This window comes from Aethalodelphis obliquidens, unplaced genomic scaffold (genome assembly GCF_003676395.1).
Source record: "Aethalodelphis obliquidens isolate GAN/ISIS:26980383/991018 unplaced genomic scaffold, ASM367639v1 scaffold18, whole genome shotgun sequence".
NCBI lineage: Eukaryota > Metazoa > Chordata > Mammalia > Artiodactyla > Delphinidae > Aethalodelphis > Aethalodelphis obliquidens.
The window spans coordinates 19,046,291-19,068,651 of NW_020837962.1; positions in this window are offsets into that span (position 1 = coordinate 19,046,291).

The following is a 22,361-nucleotide window of genomic DNA, read 5'->3' on the forward strand; positions in this document are numbered from 1 at the left end:
TCCTCTCCCCCAGACACAGTCCTTGATTTCTTTGGAAATATGTCTTTGACTGCCCTTGTTTGAACGAGACGGCCTGAACGTATGCGCAAAACCAAAGGTTAGTGGTAAAACCTCTCCGGAAAACATGCTGCTTGAACGGCCACGAGCCCCGGCTCCAGCGACTGCAGAGATCCTTGTTGGGTTTTCCTTTTGAAATCACACATGGCGCAGCCACAGGAGCCCAGGGCTGGCCGCCTCCCAACTCAGAAACGATTCCAACCATCTGCTAATGCCACCTGGCTATGGGGCCTTCCAGAGACACGTGCTCTGGGTCGTGACCAACATGCGATAAGGTCCTTCTACTGGACAAACACCCACTGGTGCTTTGTTTGTAAAGAGCAGGTAAGTGTGTCCGTTTGGGGTGCTTTGCAGGGGAACGAAGTACCCCTGCTCTTTATTGCTATTATTAAGACATCATCCGCCTGAATCTTCGTACCTGCTATTGGTTTATCTTCCCCAAGGATCAAGTATGAGCATCAATCACCTCCGCCTTGGGGATCATCCTCACAGTTTTCCACTAGCCTGTGTCACTGTGGCAGGGGAGGTGGATGGGCAACAATTAGATAAGAGATGACCAGCGTCTCCCTAGAGAAGACCAGGGTCCCCTCTTTACTGTGCTCCCATGGCCAAAGACAGGTGGAACCCAGGCAAGACAGAGATCTCCCCGTGGGGTCAGCCCACATTGGCAGCCTCTCCCCTCCCACCCGCCTCCCCCACTCCCTGCCAGCTTCACCTGGGAGCACTTCCTTAGAAATCACCTGCCCATGAACCATCTTAGGGTCTGGTTCCGGGGCCTCCTCTCTCCTCAGCCACTGGGGGTCAGCCTGGGCTGACGAAGCTTATGGAGACTTCCAGAAACTGTATCTGCGTTAGGGGCGTTGCACCCATGGACAGACACAGATCTAAATCCTCTCTCTTAGTCTGGCCCTGCTGGTTATGGGGACAAGCTTTTCTGTCCAAAGAGTAGCGGCAGCTGTCTTGTCATCTTTATCAGCCCCTGGAAATTCCAGTGCATTCCCTCCAGCGAGGGTGACATGGCAGACACAGGACAGAGGCAGAGAGTGGAGAGAGTATCCAGGTCAGCCTGAGAGATGTGACTAGTCAATGGCCATCCCAAGAGTAAGGGTGGAAATCAGGATGGGCGCAGGGCAGGAACACTTGGTTTACTGGGGAAGTAAGCCTCGTCTTATTTGGGTCCTTAGGGCAGGATGCTGCATTGTCCTGCCCCCCAGGGGTTTTCTAGGTCACCAGAACACCCAGAGGGCGGGTTAAAACACAGATTGGGAGACCTCAGCCCAGAGCCTCTGATCTAGCAAGTCTGGGACGGGCTCCAAGAATCTGCATTTCTAACAAATATCCAGGTGGTGCTGAAGCTGTTCTGGGGACGCTACTTTGAGAACCTCTGGGCTGCACCAGACACTCTTGTAGACCCCACTTGGAGTACCGTTCATCGCAGCACATGACTCATTATCTGCTCAATCCTCAGGCTTCCTGAGCAGAGCAGTAATTCCTGGGTGTTTAACACAGGTCTCCATCCTTAGGAGGACATACTCTACTGAGTGAGCGAATGGCCTCAACACTCAGGCCCTGGGGGGACCCACTCAGAAAACACACTTAGCACATACAAAGAGCACTGACTGACCAGTCACCAAGTGCCAGGCAGCGTACACCAGCCACCCCTTAAACCCCATAGCAATCCTACACTGTAGATGTGGGCGACAACCTGTTTTCACAGATGAAGGAACTGTGTCTCAGAGAGGTAAGTAATTTGACACAGCTAGGAGGGGGGCAGAATTGGAGCTGAAATCAACAGTCTGACTTCCAAGCTTGTACTCATAACCCCTATACACTAACCATTATACTCTGACTCCTACTCAATGACCTCTAGACCCTACCCCTCTACATGGCCTCTACACCTTAACCCACTACACCATGACCTCTACACCATGACCACTACACTCTGGCCCCTACACCGTGACCCCTACACTATGACCTCTACACTATAACCCCTACACTCTGACCCCTATACCGTGACCCCCTACACTGTGACCTCTACACTATAACCCCTACACCTTAACCCCTAAAACATGACCCCTACACCCTAACCACTACACTATGACCCCTATAACATGACCTCTACACTATGACCCCTACAACCCTCAGACACAATTCAAGAGGCTGCTCAAGCATCCTTCTCCCGGGAAGACTTCCCTGAGCTCCCTGCCACCCGCAGCCCAAGCGGAATTCACTGTGCATCCCTTTTGAGGGGAGTTTGGGTTCTGTTAGAGAAGTAGGGGTGGTGGAGGGAGGCAGGGGCTGGCCCCAGGGGAGCCCCGCAGCCACACTGTAACAGGGCATCTTGTTCTAAAGGTCAACCACTGCGGGGCTTTCCACATGGAAGCAGGATCAGGCGCCACATTCTGGACTCCCTCAGCCTGCAGCCTCCAAAAGCAGAGTCTGAGTCAAGGGCATGTGGGGCTGTGATCCCAGGAGCAGGGGTGAGGGGCGGGGGTGAGAGAGGGAAGGGAACGTCCACCTTGCTGCCTGGCCGCAGCTCAGGCCCCCAGACACTCAATCGGGGGGTCACTGGGTGAGAAGCCTCACGACCCCCCTCGTCTACCCCTCGGCTCCCTGGAAGGCTGTCCTGCCCCAGATGTCCAGGTGGGATGTGTGGGGGCCACATGGGTCCAGGATGTCCCTCACTGAGGTATCAGAGAAGGACCGAGCAGGACAGCGGTCCCCAACCTTTTTGGCACCAGGGACCGGTTTCGTGGAAGATAATTTTTCCATGGACAGGGTGTGGGCATGGTTCAGGCGGTAATGTGAGCGATGGGGAGCAATGGGGGGCGGCAGATGAAGTTTCACTCACTCACCCACCACTCACCTCTTTCTGTGCAGCCCGGTTCCTAACGGGCCGTGGACCGGTACCCATCCACGGCCCGGGGGTTGGGGACCACTGGAGCGAGAGGACAGAGCCAGGCCGCGCCAGGCTGTATGAGGCTGGTCACAGCCTGCAGTAGGACAGGGGCCGGGAGGACCAAAGGGGTGCCCAGGAGGGTCCCATCCCAAGACCAGCAGGGACAGGGAGAGAGCCCAGGCACTGCCTCTCCCCGAGCAGGCCACCAAGTGGACAGATGTGTGGTTGGACAGACAGAGGTCCCACAGGTGTATTGTAGAAGCATGAAGAGGACAGAATAACTCCCGACTGAGAGAGGCCTCGAAAAACCAGAAACGACCAAAGAGAAGGTCAAGACAGCATTGGACTAGAACTTCCCCAGCTTCTGGAATTAACATATTTCTCCAAATTTTTCTTGCCGTCAGTACCAATTCACCAGTGATTTCTGCGTCCACCTACCTCATCCAGTGAAGAACAGGACGAGGGGTTGAACGGGGACGTTAAGGAAGAGAGAGCAAAGGACTGGAGCAGAGAGTTGACAGGAGATCATGTGGAAAATGGCAGCAGCACAGTAGAGAAGCCAGGCGCCATCAGGACCAGGAAGCGCAAGTTAACCACAGCAAGGGGCTCCCCTGGTGGCGCAGTGGTCGAGAGTCTGCCTGCCGACGCAGGGGACACGGGTTCGTGCCCCGGTCCGGGAAGATCCCACATGCCGCGGAGAGCCTACGCATCCGGAGCCTGTGCTCCGCAACGGGAGAGGCCACAACGGTGAGAGGCCCGCGTACCACACACACACACACACACAAAATGCACTTTATCTTTACAATACAGTTATTTTCAATGATAAGCATTACTGTAGAGCTACAGAAATAAAGACAGTGTGGACTGGCGTGGGACCTCGCCCAGCACCCCTCCAGCGCCGAAACCCAGACGGCTTCCTGTTCCCAGGGAAAGCCTGAACTGTGGAAGAGCCAAGGCCGTCTTTCTGTCTCACAAAGCTGGAGACCAAGAAAGGTGAAAATGCCCCAAGCACATTGACTCAGCGTTTATTGTTTTGAGCCGACCCCTCAGGAAGGACCTGCACCGAGTGATGGGGTGGAGGCCCCACAGAACCAACCCGGCTGGCACGACGGAGGAGACGCTGGTCCATCGGGGCCCACGCCGCATGCCTCCCCTCTGACCACAGGAGCACCTCCTGGAACCTTCCCCACCCACCCACCCCGCTCCCAGGCAGCACCTCTCTCCAAGGCCCTCCCGAAGCCCCTCCCTGCCTGCACTGGGCCGGAGTGTCCATCGGGAGCTCAGGTCCCTTCAAAAAGGCAGCCCGAGGCTGAGTGGCCCTCTGACCACAGGGGACCACAGCTCGGCGGGGGGCATCGACAGCTTTGTTGGGGGAGGGGGCCATCATGACCACCCTCACCTGCAGGAGGGGGAGGAGGGGTGTGCGCCCCCGCCCCCCCAGGGCCAGGGCACTGACGCTGCACTGCTGCCCGGATCCCGGTGGACAGAGCAAGACAAGGTGAGTGGACCAGCAGCCAGAGGCGATGATATGGGATGGGGTGGGGGTGGGGGGATAGGGCCGGGGGGAGGGGGTGTAAGTCCCGGGAAGGACACGCTGAGGATCCACACAGGGGCAGCTGCTCCTCACTTCTAATCGATTTTGGCCTCGTCTGCCCATCTCATGGTCTGCATGACACGCAAACTGAAGGAGAAATTGTTTATGCCTGACTCACAACTTTTTAACCTGCTAACCAACCACAGGAGATATTCCTTGTCGACAAAACGTTTCCTTGTTGGGTCATTTGTAGAGACATGTATGGACCTAGAGACTGTCATACAGAGTGAAGTAAGTCAGAAAGAGAAAAACAAATACCGTATGCTAACGCATATATGTGGAATCTAGAAAAATGGTACAGATGAACTGGTTTGCAAGGCAGAAATAGAGACACAGATGTAGAGAACAAACATATGGACACCAAGGGGGAAAAGCGGGGAAGCGGGGAGGGAGGTGGGATGAATTGGGAGATTGAGATTGACATGTGTACACTAACAGGTATAAAATGGATAAGTAATAAGAACCTGCTGTACAGCACGGGGAACTCCACTTCGCTGTACAGTAGAAACGAACGCAACATTGTAAAACAACTCTACCCCAATTTAAAAAAAAACAAACTTTTCCTTGCCCCTGGCTAATGTAAAAGAAGTTAGCTGCTAAGTGCAGAGGTGGTTGGATTTCCATGGCCTTCTTGGTTCCGGGCCATCCTGGCCGCACACCCTGCCCCCAACAACTAGGCCAGGACTGGCGAGGTCGAACGCCCCAAACTGGGGCGAATCTTGGGGAGCATCTAAACCTGGAACCCATGTGCTGCTGGGGAACAGACATCACAGCTTCAAACTGGGCTCCCACACGCCACCCACACGCCTGCTCTTCCCTTCTAATTTGCCTGCCAATCTCTGAAAATGTGATGTTTAAGAAAGACGAAGTAAAAGATTTTAACCACTTATACCATTCCTCACCATCTTTCCACAAATAACAAAGAAATTGTCTTGTGATTTGGGTTGGGACAGTCCCTGGCAGAGAGTGGGGCTTTTTCTGACTCCCGTTTTCCCTTCAACACAGCGGGCCGTCTAAGCATCCTTCCAGTTTAAAACTCTTCCAGGGACAGGAAAGGGGGCCCGAAACCACAGTCAGGTGGGTACGTCCAGGACGGCCAAGGCACATGACCTGTGACCTCTGCCCACACACTCATTCAGGGACCTCATGACAACGACCACTGCCCCTCGAGCAGGTGGCGTCTTTGTGCCCCACGCACAGAACTGGGGGGCGCTGAGCTGCAGGCAGGAGCTCCCAGGGTCAGGGCCACACCCGGAGGAGCCGCAGGGACCTGCTTGGTCAACAGCCCCGCCAGTGGGACCGCACCATGGCGGCAGGGGCCACAGGACTCAGAGAGCCGGACATCAGCCGGGCCCCGTAGGCCAGAGTCAGACTAGAAATAACCAGACGTGAGGTCGTGCATTTGAACTCAAAGGATCAGTCGTCCAGGAATGCGATGGCAGAGACTTGAACTGTCGGCAGTTCTGATGGAAAAGTCCTACATTTTGAGCTCATCACAAGCTTAATATGAACCAACACTGTGATGTGCTGTAGAGATGCTAATTAATAAGCTAGGACCTCGTCAGAGGGCTTCCAGAGAATTTCTATGGCTACTGCCCATCACCCCCATGTCTGTGCTGCCCATCACCCCCGTGTCTCTCCCTCCTCCCTCCTGAGCTCAGACGTGTTTACAACTGTCTGTGAGACCTCCCCACCTGAATGTGCACAGACCCCTAAACCTGAACAATACTCACCAACATCCATTACCCACCCAGCACACCTGTCACACCTGCGGCCTGTTTTCCGGATCTCCTGGTGGTCCCGGCATCAGCCCCTGAGCCTTGTCTCACCTCCGTCCATGTCTCTCCCTCACCTCCTGCCAGAGCCTCTTCCCGGGGAGCAGCTGCCACTGACCTCCACACTGCTGCCCTCAGCTCAGCATTGGCACCTCCTGCCTGGACACTTGCTTCCCATCTGGCCTCTTTTCCTCGTCCACCAAAGAGCCCTGCAGAACGATTTTACAAAATGCACTTCTGACTGTTATCACATCCCTTCGTAAGGCCCCAGCTCCTGTAGAATAAAGTGAAAATCCCGTAGCCAGGTCCCCGGGGCCCCGGGTGATTAGCACCTGCACCTGTCATCTCGTCCACCTGGAGGACGTCCTGCCACGGGCCACACTTTCGTCCATGCCGGACTCTCATGCGGACAGTAACTCAGCCCTTTCAGCCCCCCTAGTTCAAGAGCTGGCCTGAAGGTGAACTCTGGAGCGTCCCCTGGTCACCCAGCCCTGCTCCCAAATCTCTGCCCTCCTCTCTACCCACATGCACTTCACCTTGGTGATTTTCACACTGTGGAATGAATCTCTGTTTACATGTCACTCTTGGCCATGAGAGAGCAGGACACGAGAGTGTCCTGTGTTTGTAACTCCAGCACCAGGCTTAGAGCCTTCAAATGCCTGCTGAAAAAAAGAAAAGAAATTAATAAATCCATACCTAAGTGCATGGATGGATGGACGGATGGATAGATGGGTCCCACCCCGCTCCATCCCTTTGCATATTGCATCTCCCCCTCCTGCCTACACCAGCGAAATCTTCCCCAGGCGTCTTCTCGGGTGCCATTTACAGCAGCAGGACTGTCCTTCCAAGGCCAGCCCACGGCCCCCCAATGTGCCTTGGGGAGGGTTTCCAATAAGACTCGTGAAGCACAGAAGCCTCTGGGCACAGCAACACAGCCTCCGGAGGGGCTGCTTCTGGAGCTGAGGCACCACCTGCCAGAGGAGAAGGGGGCCTTTCCGGACAGGCAAGTGAACCCAGGACCAGAGAGGAGTCGTCATGTGTGTCATCTCTTATAGGAACACAAGGCCTTGATGGAAAAGGGAGCAAGGGGTCTGCCACCCAGAAGAGGTGACAAACAAACCTCCTGAACCCTTCACAGCTGTGACTGCCACGCAGCCCCGACAGTTCAGCTGGGCGGGATCCCAGATCCTTCACAGTGAAAGTAGGAGGGAACTTTACTGACTGTGAATTAACATCTTACCCCCTTTCAGAGCATCTGGCACTGGAAGCAAAGGTTCTCATTACATGCACGAGACTTGAAATACACGGGCAGTCAGAGTATTTTATCTTTCGAGAAATATTCAAAGGACATAACACCCCAGTCTTGGGAGCTCCAGTTACCTGAAGACACCCCAGCAGACCTTAAACGCCATGTCTGAGAACGCCTTCCAAGGGGGGCAGCCGCGTGGGATGTCCCTCTGCCCAGCTCTTCCCCTCTTCCTCATCGTGGCTCAAAGGTGAGAGTTACCTGAATTCTGGTTGAAGATTTATTATACCAGCTACCAAGAGACTTTTTATGTCGAAGCTTTTTGGGGGGTTTTCTGCCCTCCTGGCAAATCAGAGAGGCAAGAAGACGCCAGCGGAACAGATTAAGAGGTGAAATACTTTCAAAGAACCGCTATTATATTGCAAGGAGAGCTTCAATCTAATTTAATACACAGTTCAGGTTTTCTGGTGGTCTGGGCTTAATAGTTACTCTAAGTGAGGGAAAATGGGTATAAAAGAAGAAAGAAAGGGAAGGAAAGAAATAATTTAACTGCCATTAGAGTACTGCTATGTGGCCACGTTACAGATGAGGAAACTGAGGTTCAGAGACGTTTTTTAAAAACTAACCCAAGGTCACAGAGCTGCTGAGCTTTGATGCCAGGATGCAAGCCTGTGCATCGGCAGAGGGGGGGAAGCGGACTGGACCCCGGGTCTGCTGAGGTGGAGGGTCACCCACAGGCACCCGGCAGGCAGAGGAGTTGGCCTGTCCAATGCAGAACCTGCCAGAGAACAAGGCTGGAGGTCTGCCTTCCCACAAGGGGTCACCGAGCATCCCTGACGCTGGACAGAGACTTGGGAGCTTTGAAAAGGGAAGGAATCTCCCCCAAGAAGACAACACGCCCAGGGCTTTGGGGATGGGAGTCACACTGCCTCTGTGTGCAAAATAAAAGCTGAAAATCCAGGTTACAACAGACCTAGATTCACAATCTCCAGGCTCCTGACAGAAGCAAACGTATATCCTTTCTGGAGGTATTTTAAATTCAGGCCACAAAGAATCCCCACAGATAAACTTGAATTTTTTTAATCATGATATGTATGAGGAAACAAACCATTTCAATCTAGAATCAACGACAACAACAAAAAGTGAGGAGAGAGGATTCACTGAGAAAATGAAAGGGAATTATCAAATTCAAAAATATAAAGATGCTTAATATGCTGAAATGGATAAAAACCAAAGGAACAAGAGACTCTCAAAATTGACCATATAGTTTTAATAAAGTACAAAGTGGAATTTCTGAAAATGAAAAATATAATAATTGAAATTGAAAACTCCATGGGTTGAAGAGCAGAATAGATTTAGCTGGAGAGAGAAATAGTCCATTGCAGAGCAGAGCTGACAAAATTACACGAAGTCTCACCTGAGAGAAAAGAAATGCAAAAGAAAGAAAAGCACTAATAGTGGAAATCCTACCAACAAAGATAACGAAACAGTCCACGTTCTGCAGTGAGACAGCCACAACTGGTGAAAAGTATTTTTAAATAATCATAACCGTTTTGAAGTCTCTGGAAACCGCCCTAAGGGCATAGAGCAACGGAAAAGATATTTGTGCAAGAAAACCTGCTAAATCTCAGTGAAAATTACCAGAATCTGTAGCTCTTGAGCCACCACCAACTCCCTCCCCTCCCCACCAGCTGCCTTCCAGAGGGCTAAACCTTCTACCTTCTGTCTGACAAAATTGGTTTTGCATCAAAGGGAGATTTTGAGAACGGAAAATTAGAGGTCAATCTTTTTCATAAGCATAGACACAAATATCTTAAAGAAAACATTAGCAAATCCAATCCAGCAATATATGCAAATGGTAATAGCATGTCCAAGTTGGGTTTATTCCAGAAATGCAAGGTTGACCTGTCATTGAAAATCACTTACTGTGTTTCACCACATTAAAAGAATAAAGGGAAAGTACAAGGCCACATCAGTAGGTGCAGATAAGTATTTGGTCAAACAGCCACACACAGGTGGGGACACAAGGGACCATAGTGGGGCTGACCTGGGTGATGGTGACATGGAAGACCCATCAAGTTGTAACACAAACTGGGCACGTTTCCAAATGTAAGTTACACTCAATTTGAAAACCTTTCTAAGAATGATGGCCCAAATTTTCTCATAACAATTAAAGAAATTAAATAAGAAGTTAAAATCTTCTCACATACGAAGCATGATAGCCATTCTGACAGGTGTGAAGTGATACCTCATTGTGGTTTTGACTTGCATTGTTCTAATAATTAGCAATGATGAGCATTTTTTCTTGTGCCTGCTGGCCATCTCTATGTCTTCTTTGGGAAAAAAAATTTCTATTCAGGTTTTCTGCCCATATTTGATTGGGTTGTTTGTTTTTTTTTTTTTTGAGGTCGAGTTATATGAGCTGTTTATGTATTTTGAATATTAATCCCTTGTTGATCATCATTTGTAAATATATTCTCCTATTCCATAGGTTTCCTTTTGTTTTGTTGATGGTTTCCTCTGCTGTGTAAAAGCTTTTAAATTTAATGAGGTCCCATTTGTTTATTTTTGCTTTTATTTCTTTTGCCTTCAGAGACAGATCCAAAAAATATTGCTATGATTTATGTCAAAGAGTGTTCTGCCTATGTTTTCTTCTAGGAGTTTTATGGTTTCAGGTCTTACATTTAGGTCTTTAATCCATTGTAAGTTTATTTTTGTACACGGTGTTAGAGAATGTTCTAATTTCGTTGTTTTACATGCGGCTGTCCAGCTTTCCCAGCACCACTTGCTAAAGAAACTGTCTTCTCTCCATTGTATATTCTTGCCTCCTGTGTCGTAGATTAATTGACCATACATGTGTGAGTTTATTTCTGGGCTCGCTATTCTGTTTCATTGATCCATGTATCTGTTTTTGTGCCAGGACCATGTGGTTTTGATGACTGTAGCTGAGTAGCATAGTCTGAAGTCTGGGAGGGTGATTCCTACAATCATGTATGTTTAATGAAAAATCAGTCACTCAGGATGCACCCACAGATTTGTGCACAAGGAGGTCTGTTACAGAGTTATTTACCATCATGCAAAATTACAAACAACAGGCTGCTCGGAAAAGTTACATGCAACAGATTACTTAGTGTAAAAATCACATTTTCATGTGAAAAATCAGTTGAGCTACACATTTATGGTGCGTGTACTCTTTTGTGTATATTATACTTCAATAAAAAGTTTATCCAAAAATTACACTTTTAAAGAATACTTGGGCTTCCCTGGTGGCGCAGTGGTAGGGAGTCCGCCTGCCGATGCAGGGGACGCGGGTTCATGCCCCGGTCCGGGAGGATCCCACATGCCGCGGAGCAGCTGGGCCCGTGAACCATGGCCGCTGAGCCTGCGTGTCTGGAGCCCGTGCTCCGCAACGGGAGAGGCCACAACAGTGAGAGGCCCACGCACCGCCCAAAAAAAAAAAAAAAAAAGAATACTTAATGACATCGTTACATGCAGATAATATAATGTTAAGTAAGAGAGAATTGCATACCTAATAGGAGTCAAATTTTAAATACACACAACATTTAATATATATATTATATGTGTATAAATGTATGTGTATCACTGAAAGAAATCCACAAAGCTAGTGTGGGAGATTATCTGAGGATAGTGAGATTATGTGCAAGTTTGCAAACTTTTTTTCTTTTTCTTTTTTTATTCCTTTGGCCGCACCACGTGACATGCAGGATCTTAGTTCCCCGACCAGGGATCAAACTTGTGCCCCCTGCAGTGGAAGCACAGAGTCTTAACCACTGGACCACCAGGGAAGTCTGCAAGCTTTCTTTTATTCATTATACTCTGTGGTATAATCATTCAAATGTTCTAAATAGAGCATTATTAGATGGAGAGAGGGAGGGAGGGAGGGAAGGAGAAGGAAAAGAAAGAAGAGAGAGAGGAAGGAAGGAAGGAAGGAAGGAAGGAAGGAAGGAGGAGGGAGGGAGAGAGAAAGAAAGAAGAAAGAGGGATTTCCTTGGTGGTCCACTGGGTAAGACTCTGAGCTCCCAATGCAGGGGGCCCGGGTTCCATCCCTGGTCGGGGAACTAGATCCCACATGCTGCAACTAAAGATCCTGTGTGCCACAACTAAGACCCGGCGCAGCCAAAATAAATAAATAAATATTTTTAAAAATAATAAAGTGCTGTACTTGTGCAGGCCCTGTACTCTAGGTAATATTTAAAAGAAAAAAGAGAGAGAGAGAAAGAATTTCATGGAGGCCCCTTCACTTGACATGTCACTTGACACGTGGACACGTATGGACAGTTGAAATGCTGAAAGGCTCAACCTCTAGTCAAATAGGTTTTGACGCTTTGAAAAGCATTTCCGTGCTTTGGTTGCCTGGCCCCAGTCCCCACAAAGCGCCCCAGAGTGGAGGAGGAGAGAGCGGCTGGGCGTGTTCCTCATGCTCTGGACAAGGCTGTGGCCCTGCATGCACACCGCTTCCTGGGCTCTAAGGGCACCCTCCTTCCCGGGGTGCAGACGCCCTGCTGGTGGTTGGGATGGAACCACGCCACACCGAGGCCGGCGGTGCCAGTTCCACAGCGGCCAGGAGCTGGTTCTCCAGCCACAAAACCCACTCTCGGGAAGAAAGGCTCATAAACAAGCTCAGTCACCATGGAGGGAGGTTCAGATTCAGTCACGATGAATCTGATCCCGGCGCGGGTAGGATCAGTCCTCTAAAAAGAAACCACGTCCAGGACACTAGGGCGCAATTACAAAACTGAGACGGTCCCTATAAAGCCAGCCGTAATCAAAGTCTTACCCAGAAGCTGCGCACTGGATTCCCAGGGAGCTCAAGCGGCCACAAGGCCTGTCGGCAGGGCCTGAGGCTGGAGGAAAACACGTGGGGAGAGTCACATCCATTTCAAATGATGGGAAATCACTGAATGAGAACCAAAGATCTCCTAAGAATTGGTTTGAAACACGTCATTTGAGAAGGACAAGGTGAAGAGCAAGGGAGAGTGTTGAAGACAAAATGGGGAGAAAGAGAGAAAAAGAACATTTCTGAACAGCAAAGAAATCTGTAGATAATCTGTGCAAGTCAGTTTTTAAGATGAGTTCATAGAAAAGCACAACTGGGCTGCAGGGGGATGAGTACGAGTGTCATCGCCCATCAGACTGACGTACACGTTAAGTGACAACAGCCAGTGCTTGTGAACGGGACACAGAACCTCACCCACTGCTGTGAATTCCCACAGTCTTTGGGGGAAGAATCTGCCAGACCTGTCAAGTCTCAAAACCACACACTCAATGACCCAACGGTCTCGCACTGGGAATTTATCCCACAGGAAAAAGGCAGCAGCGTCCAAGGCCTGTGACATGGTGAGGTGGTGTAAGAGCTGTGTGCTCAGATCCCAGCATTGTTTGAGGCAGCAAGAAACTGGAAACAACCTGAATTCCCAGCAAAATAAAACGATAAAATTCTTTAAAAAGAGGAGTTAAATAAACCATGGCACAGCCATTCTCTGGAATATTAAGCAGCAACAAAAAAGAAGGTGTCAGATCTCCATCTGTGTTGCCTCCGTGGATGAAGCACTGTGCTGTGACGTGAGAAGGCCAGTCCCTGAGTGTGGAGTCCAGGCCCATCTAAGTGGGAAAAAAAAAGGGCAATCTCACGTGGGTGTGTTTGCAGCGTGAAGAAAGGTGAAGGAGGATACAGGTGAGGCTGCCAACGCCAGTTACCTTGGGGTGAGCAGGGGATGTATCATGGGAATAATGAAATTTTTTACTTTTTTTTTAATTGAAGTATAGTTGATTTACAATGTTGTGTTAATCACTGCTGTACAGCAAAGTAATTCAGTTATGCATATATATACATTATTTTTTATATTCTTTTCCATTATGGTTTATCACAGGATATTGAATATAGTTCCCTGTGCTATACAGTAGGACCTTGTTTATTCATTCTATATATAAAAGCTTACATCTGCTGACCCCAACATCCCACTCCACCCCTCCCCCAACCCCCTCTCCCTTGGCAACCACCAGTCTGTTCTCTATGTCCATGATTCTGTTTCTGTTTCATAGACAGATTCATTTGTGTCATATTTCAGGGAATAATGAAATTTTCTAATTAAAAAAACTAAACTTACAATCCCAGCTCAGAGAGTCTATGTACATCTCAATTACAAAAGTAGAAAGCACTCATCAAGATGAAAAACTTCTGCTTATGAAGACAAGCCCCAGACGAGGAGAAACTTGTGTAATGTGTATATCTGACTGTTGATTTCTACCCAGAAGATATAAAGAAATACAAATCAATCAGAAGACACGCCAATTTAAAAATGAGCAAAAAACATGAACAAATACTTCACAAAGTGAAATACACAGTTGTCCAATAAGTAGATGAGAAGAAGCCCAACACCATCAGTTTTCAGGAAAATGCAAATGAGAATCTCAAGGAGATACTGTTGTGCACCCACCATGATGGCTAAAGTTCAGGGTTGACAGTATCAAGTGCTGACAGCACTGCTGCTGGGGGTGAAGAATGGTCCGGCCAGAAAACAGCCTGGAAGTTTCTCATGAAATTGAACACACACTACCCAACGACTCAACAATACCCTCCAAGAGAAACAAAAACAACAACCACACAAGGGCATTATGCAAGAACGTTTATAGCAGCATTTTTCATGGTGGCCAAAACCTGGACAAAATGTAACACACGTCAACAAGTAATGGACAAACAGATGGGAACCCTACTCCTCAGTAAAAGGAAAGGAGACGCTGACACACAAACCACAGGGCTCAACCCCAGGGACGTCACCTGACACAAAAGAAGGGGGATGGAAAAGTCCCTCGTGCAGAGCTCAAGGTGGCCAGTCTCTAGGGGCCAAATCAGAACACGGTGCCTGGGGAGCCAGCAGACTGGTGCCAGGGCTCGAGGGAACCCAGGGCTCCGTACCCGCTTGTGTGTATCTGCGGAAGCTCATGGAATCATCCGCTTACAATCTTACATTCACTGCATGTAAATATTATCTTAATCAAATCAAAGTAGCAAGCCTCAAAGATCAATGTTTGGATAAATTTGGATTTGGAGCCAAGGGGAAGCCAGTGGCACAGGGATGCAGGCCTGGCAGGCTGCGGTACCCGCATCGTGCAGACCTCCACCCCCTCTACCCCCAGGAGTCATGGTGAGCTTGGGCTTGTCATCCCCCCAAGCCCTTCTGGTCCTGTGGGCAGAGAGGCAGGGACTGCGGGCGTGGGTAGAACGTGGCAGGTGGCTGCTGCAGGGGCCACAGGCTGACAATGTCTGTCCCCTGGCTCCCACCCTGAGAGGCCAGGCAGCCATGGACCCCAGACCACAATCCAGTGGAAGTCAGCATCTCTGCATACACCTATGGCCGTGAAGATGCCCCCGCACCTGGCCGTCTAGGGGCAATATTCCTGCCCTCACCTTCAAATGGAGGGAAAGGGAGCCAGAGGTGGGCGTGACTCATCCTCCACCCCACAGCTTCCAAGCTTAGATCAAGGCCCAAACTTGAGTCCCAGACTCCACTTAGCCTTCAAGGGCATGGCCAAGGTTGGATCTCCAAGCTCAGCACCTTGGCTTCTTTTTTTAAATTAATTTTTATTGGAGTATAGTTGATTTACAATGTTGTATTAGTTTCTGCTGCACAGTAAAGTGAATCAGTTATACATATACATATGTCCACTCTTTTTTAGAGTCTTTTCCCATATAGGTCATTACAGAGTATTGAGTAGAGTTCCCTGTGCTATACAGTAGGTCCTTATTAGTTACCTATTCTATATATAGTAGTGTGTATATGTCGGTCTAAGCTCAGCCCTTCGGTTTCTGATGCAACAAGTTCTGACTCCCCAGAACAGAAGACACCGCCCACTCGCCCCCGCCATCATCTCTGACGGAGGAACTGCCCTTGAGCTGAAGCCCATAAAGCAACTCAATCCACTCCCGTCCGCCCAGTGGCCTCTGTGGCTTCATGACGGTGGCTGGGAACATCCGTGTAAATTAGTCTCGGGGGGAGCCTGTCGGCTACAGAAGGTAATAAAACATTGACACTGGCAAGAGTTAATTAAAGCTTTTACAAGAGTTTGCTCATGGAGGGCCTTTGAGTTCAAGCCAAACCCCAAAAGCCTGGAGAAATTAATGACATTCACACACATCCCCAGCCTGGCCGTCCTCCTAGGTAGTAATAAGCCATCGACAATTAACACAAGTTTACTCTTTGTTTAATGACTTAACTTGCAACAGCAGAGTGTGAAAGACGGCATTGCAGTCCACAGAAGGCGGCAAAGGGGTTCTCAGAGATAACACTTGCCTGCTTACAGAACATTTTACTTTGGGTGGTGAGGAAATAAATTAAGCAAAGAAAGGTTATTGGTGCCACGGCCCATCCAGCTGTAATGATGATGCCTCTCTGTGGGGACTCAGCCAGGACCCCATCTCCTGTCGGTCGGTAGAGCCATGGACACCAAGGCATTGAGGAGAGCCACAGAGGCCACTGGGGCGGCCGGCGGCAGACCTGCAGAGACGTGCAGCCTGAAACACACCCAGACAGTAGTAAGTCGCCGCCCTGAAGGTGCCCGCCCCACGACCAGCAGCCTGGCGTGTCCGTGGGCCCAGGAGAGGGGCTGGCCTGGCCTCCCTCGGGGGTCAAACAGTGGTACCCTCGGGCCAGAAGCATGTTTCCATACCTATTCCAAAAGGACACCCAAGACTCTAAGCAGTTATTTTAGGGATAACTGGACTTCCACTGAGCCGTGCAAGCTTAAGTCAGTAGTTCTCAAAGTGGAGCCTGGAGGAGCTGCATCAGCCTCGCCTACAGGCTTGTTAGACCCACACATTCCGGGCCTGCCAGAGGCCCTGGGCCAGAGGCTTGGAAGGGCCCAGCCCAGGGCTCTAACATCCCCATGGGTTCCACCTCTTGCTTCCGTTCAATGCCTTCTTTTGAAGAGTCACACCTGGGAGAAAGGGAGCCTGTCACTGGGCCCCTGGCACAGAAGGGAACCTGGTTCACCTGGAGCAGTGGAACTGGGCTGCAGCAGGCAGCAGGTTTCCTGTTTCCAGGGGAATTTAAACTGAGGCCACGTGGTCACTGGGCAGCATGGGGTCCCCAGGATTCAACATCAACTGAAGTGCAGCTACTTTGTAATTAATGTGCAAAAACAGCAAGAGGAACTGAGGGATGATGGGTGGATGAATGGATGGATGACGGATGATAGATGATGGATGGATGGATGGATGGATGGATGAAGGATGATGGAGGGACGGATGATGGATGGATGATGGATGGATGGATAGATGGATGGTGGATGGATGGATCATGGATGGATGGATGGATAGATGGATGGACAATGGATGGTGGATGGATGGATCATGGATGGACGGATGGATAGATGGATAGATGATGGATGGATGGATGGATGATGGATGGATGGAGCAATGTAGAAAAAGTTAACTGTGGCATCTAGGGGGTGGCTTGTGAATGTCCACAGAACAATTCATTCAACTTTTCTGAAAAAGCTTGAAAATTTTTCTACTAAAATGTTGTGGAAGAATCAAGTGAGAACCGACTTTCATGACTGTCCCTTTGACCCTGGATTCGTGGTTCTGTGACACCTGCACCCACCACACACACAACATGTAAGTCCAGCCATCCCTGGTTCGGGCTGGTCCCAGGGGTTTCAGGAGGGTAAACACCTCAGCAGATTCACCTGCACAATTAAAAATTCACCAAGGATGGGACAAAGGCAAGGGAGGCGGTGAAACCAACCCTAGCTCACCACACAACTTGGAGTCGGGAAATTACAATCTGGAAATTTTACACGAGGGCTACGGAAACTAATGGCAGAAGGAAAGCCAGTGAAATGGGTTATCCACATCAGCGTGGAGCCAAACGAACGAGGCTCAAGAGTTACAGACGCCCGAGGGAAGGTTCGCCCAGGTACCTAATTAACAGCAATAAATGGGACGTCAGATGCCAAGGGGGACCGAGGCAGAGAAGCCACTGTCGACTTAAAAAAAAATGCACAATGTGAGAGTTGTGAGCTAAGTTTTATTTGGGGCAAAATGAGGACTGCAGCCCGGGAGACAGCATTTCAGATAGCTCTGAGAAACTGCTCCAAAGAGGTGGAGGGAAGGTCCGTATATGTGTGATTTTCATTCAAGGGGAGTACATGCAATCAAACACGTATTTTTTTACAGAAGGTTTCTGCTAGTCACGAGCAGCAGTCATCACCATGAAGGATTTCAGTGCTTATCTAGATAGGAGGAGATACAAGAATTGGGCTCATAAAATCTGCTCCTGAAAATATGTATCTGCAGACCTGTTCTGCCAGTTTTTCCCAGAGCAGAGTGCCTCATTTCTGCTCTCCACCCGAGCTCCTTTCAGGGGGGTGTTGAAAGTCAGCAGCTGCAGCAGCACCTGATTTAATCCTTGTAGAAGTAGGTGGCAGGTGCCAACGACAAGTGCCAATTTGTAGTTGATACCATCTTTGTGCATTTAAATCCGCAATCATTCTGTGAAACGAGGAGGGACGCAGGGAGGAAGACAAACCTGGGCCGTGGGGCGGGCGGTGTGTCTGCCTGAGCTCTTGCGGAGACCCAGCTGCGCTCCAAGGTCTAGCTGGGCCCCCAGGAGCTTTGAAGATGCTCATTCCCAGCCCCACACCCAGATCCACAGAGTGAGTGTTCACTCAGGAACAAACAGTCTGCATTTTTGCCAAGTTTGTGGGGCTATTCTAATGAGAGGCCTCCGTAGGAACCAGGACCCCACCTGGAAGCTGCCGGAGGCCGGAGGCAGGTGCTCTCAGTGCCCTGCCCACATCGCAGTGCCTGGTGGGATGGCCATGCTACTGGGGGGACACTGTGAGTGCCACCTCTGCCTGAGGGTTCTCTCCAGACGCCCTGAGGGCTGCTCTCAGCCCACCACCCAGCACCTCCCCAACCTCCAGGGGCCTGGCTCTGAGATCCCCAGCCGCCCAGCAAGAACCTGTGCGTTAACCCACCTGTACAGGCTGTGTCCCCATCCCACTGCCCACCCACGTCTCCCAGCGTGGAAATAAACAAGCACCACCCATAGGAGAACAAGCAAAAGCTATCTCCCCTATTCAGAGCGTGAGACAGCAAGGGAACTCAGCCACTGGCGCGTGGCAGAGACGGGCGTGCAGGCCAGGGAGGGGGACGGGGGAGGCTGGAAGCAGGCAACTAGAAGCGGGGCATCCCGCGGGCCTGGCAGGGGGTACATTCGGCTTTCTTCTCTTGTTGATGCTAAGTTGAACACGCGGACAAAAATTAGGGAAGCTGGCAGTTCCTGACCAAGCCTGACCGTTGGGATGATTGCAGCAGAGGCTGTGGTCTGGCTTCCTGGGCAGGTGCAGCAGGGAGTGGGCAGGGTGCCATGGTCACGTGTGGTCTGGCTGTTGCCCACGAGTGCACGTGTCTCACTGGGACCCCCCCCGCCCCGTATGCCAAGTGCTCCAGCCACTGTCTCAGGTCTGCTGGAGGGGCGGTACTCAGCGTGAGACCTTCCTGAGGAGGAAGATGAGGTAGGCGGTCTGTGAGACAGCTGAGCCGAGGCCCCCAGAGGCCTCAGCAGCTCCTGGCCCACCACCTTGCAGGGCCCTCCTCTTCCTGACACCCCCTGGAGCAGACGCAACAATGGCCCCAGAGATGCCCACATCCTAAGCCTGAAACCTGTGACTATGGTACTCTTCAGGGAAAAGGGCCGCTGCAGACGTGAGGAAGGACCTCGAGGTGGGGTGATTACCCAGAATACAGGGGTATGGCAGAGGGCTAAATGTAATCACGTGAAGCCTTAAGAGCAGAAAACGCAGCTTTAGTCAGAAAGAAAGATGTGAAGGGGGAAAACAGGTCAGAGAGCTGCCTCGCCTCGGCGGTCAGCAGCCCGTGTCCCTGTGCTGGGGTCACAGCAGGTTCCAGCACCTGACATGCTGCCCTGAGCCTTTTCTTCCTCATCGTCCAGTTCCAGAATTTCCAGGAGTTTCCAGAGCCCCAACTCCAGACCCTGACAGCCCTTGGCTGTAAAACCCACCCGAAGAGAATGCAGCCCATGGAAACTCAGCAGGCGGGTGGGGACGATACAAGTGGACATAGAGTCTCACTCTGCACACGGCCCTTGGCTCTCCAATGCCAGGTCATGGGTCACTCTACTGCCACTGTCCTGCAGCGTGAGGCTTCAAGAGCCACTGGACAAGGGCCTGGCTGGCAGCGGCAGAGCCAAGCTTGCTGTCAGCGCCAGCACTTGCTCCCCTTGAGCAAACCTTCCTAGGCTCAGGTGGCCCCAAGAAGGACCCAGAGGTCCAGGACCACACGATGAGGCTAGGCCAGCACAGCACAGCTGTCCTGACGAGGCGCCCGAGCCCCACCAGCCTCTGCTCACGATGCTACCTCTGCTTTCACCCCCTCCTTTCCTGCCAATAAAACTCCTACCCCGTCATCAGAGCTCAACTTAAATATCCCTTCTGTGGAGATAGTAGGGATGAGTCCCTGGGGAGCAAACAAGGTGGCGCTGGGAGAGCGGGGGCCTGCTGGGGCATGAGGGCAGCCGGAACTCTGGAGCAGCGATGGGCCTGCGCAGAGGTGCTGCCTGGAGCCCCGGGGGTTCAGGCTGCTCCTGGGAAAGGGCATGACCCTCCCCTCGGCTGGAGGATGAGCACCAAGGTCCCGCCGTGGGGCTGGCGGTGCCCTGTGCCCACCAAGCAGTCAGCAGAGGGGGCAGCCGCTCCCTCAGCCCCTCCAGGCTAGCCCCCTGGTCCCAGGCCCAGGCCTCAACCCCCCTCAAGGCGGTAGAGACAGCTGTGCAGGCTGAGCTCCAGTCTCCATGAGAAGCTACTGCTGCAACATGATGTCGTGAGTCGCTGTCTGGGTGACACAGCGGGAGGCCAAGCAGCCCAGCCCTCGTGGAGTCCCCAGGTGAGGGGCAGCATCCAGCCCACCCAGGCGAGCAAGTATCAGGGCCCCTGAGGACGCTTCTTACCCGCAAAGCGTAAGGGCAAGAGGAGCAGCGGAATCTCGTCCCGTCCCGTCACACCAGGTGCTGCTCCAAACCAGGACCCAGGGCTGGCCGGTGCGGTCAGGCTGACCCACCAGGGCCCTGAGCTGAGAGCCCCCGGATCCACACAGAAGAATCACGTGTAAAGAGCTGGCAACTCTGTCCTTCCAGCCAGGTCACCAGACCAAGCAAGGGTTGGGCTGCCAGGTTTAGCACATAAAAATACACAAAATTTGGACTTTATAGAATGAATGATTTCAGTATAAGTACATCCCATGCAATATTTAGGATATACTTATACTAAAAATTTATTTGTTGTTTCTCTGAAATTCAAGTTTACAGGGTGCCCTGTATTTTAACTGGCAACCTTAGGTAACGGGTGTCAGAAGCCAGGCCAGGCCTTTACGTGACCTCTGGGCAGAAGCTACAGCACTGAGACAGGTAAGGCAGGTTGTGTGCAGTATCTAGGAACCAAGCCCCACTGTGCCTGTGGCATGTGAGTTCAGCTCCACCTGTGGATCCAGGCTCCCATCACCACTGGAAAGGTTCTCAGTTCTCCTGGTCAATAGCATTACCAACTTCTCCAGCCTCCCAAGTGGCAAGCACATACCCCTGATACCGACCCAGCCACAAACTTGTTTCCCATCTGTCAGTCGGGGCCTTTTATGCTGAGGGAAAGGAAAACAAACCTAGAAAATCCAACTAGAATGGTCTTAAGCAGCAAGAGACTGGATGGGAACTCATAACTGGAAAACCTAGCAGCACATGAGCTTCAGGGTAGGTTTGATCCAGGGGTTTGTCACCTGCCACTCCAGGGGCCACTACACCAACAGCCCCGCTGAGATCAAGTCCAGACGCGGCACCAGCATCTTAGTGTGATTCCAGGCCCAGCCTGTGTCTCTTCCCAGGGATGCCCCAGACCCCATGGAGATGGACATGCCGACACATGCAGCCCCCCACGTGCAGCATGTGTGATCATGACGGATGACTGCAGGCGGCACTGGGTGCAGGAACCCCACCCGCACAAGCACCAAGATCCCCCAGGAGGAGGCCCAGCCTGGGGAGAGTGAAGAGCCCCCAGGCCGAAGATTTGCAGGGTCCCTCCCACCCCCACTGAGAACTGTATTTCCCCAGAGAGCGCCCAGGACTGCTGAAATCCATCACCAGTACAGCAGATGTAGGGACAGAAGCAGGGGGGTTCCCAGAGCAGAGGAGGAAGCCCCCAGCCCCCAGCGTGGGAAACGCCGGGCGAGACCTGTTCATTTCTTGGATCACGGCGCCACCGTGTGGACAAAGTCTGCTCGCCACCCAGCAGCTCTTCGCAGACCAAAAAAGCACATTCCTACCCCCTCCACTCAGACAACCACCGTGGACTTTAGAAAATAAAGTACACGCAGGGCGTTAAGGTCTCAGAAGCCCATCGGGCAATCCTCTCCTGGGACAACCAGTTTTTTTGTGCTTCTTCTGTACATTGTTTGGGTGCACAAAAGTCACACACACACACACACACAACCCTAGACTCCTTCCAAGGCCCCCCACACTCCTGCTCTGCAGGGCTTGGAGATGCTTTTGCCAACAGTCGTGCTGGACAGGATGTCGGCTCACTCGGGCCACCATCGGGGACCCCCATGGCCAAGCTGGCATCTGCAGGCTGGCCGGTGCCAGCGTGGCCGGCACGGACATCCCCAGGCCGGGGGCAGGAGGGACGGGGGGCAAGGAGTGCGGGGCAGCGGCCGGGACCACAGCGCTGGGCCTGGGCCCCAACTCTGCAGAACTTCCCGCA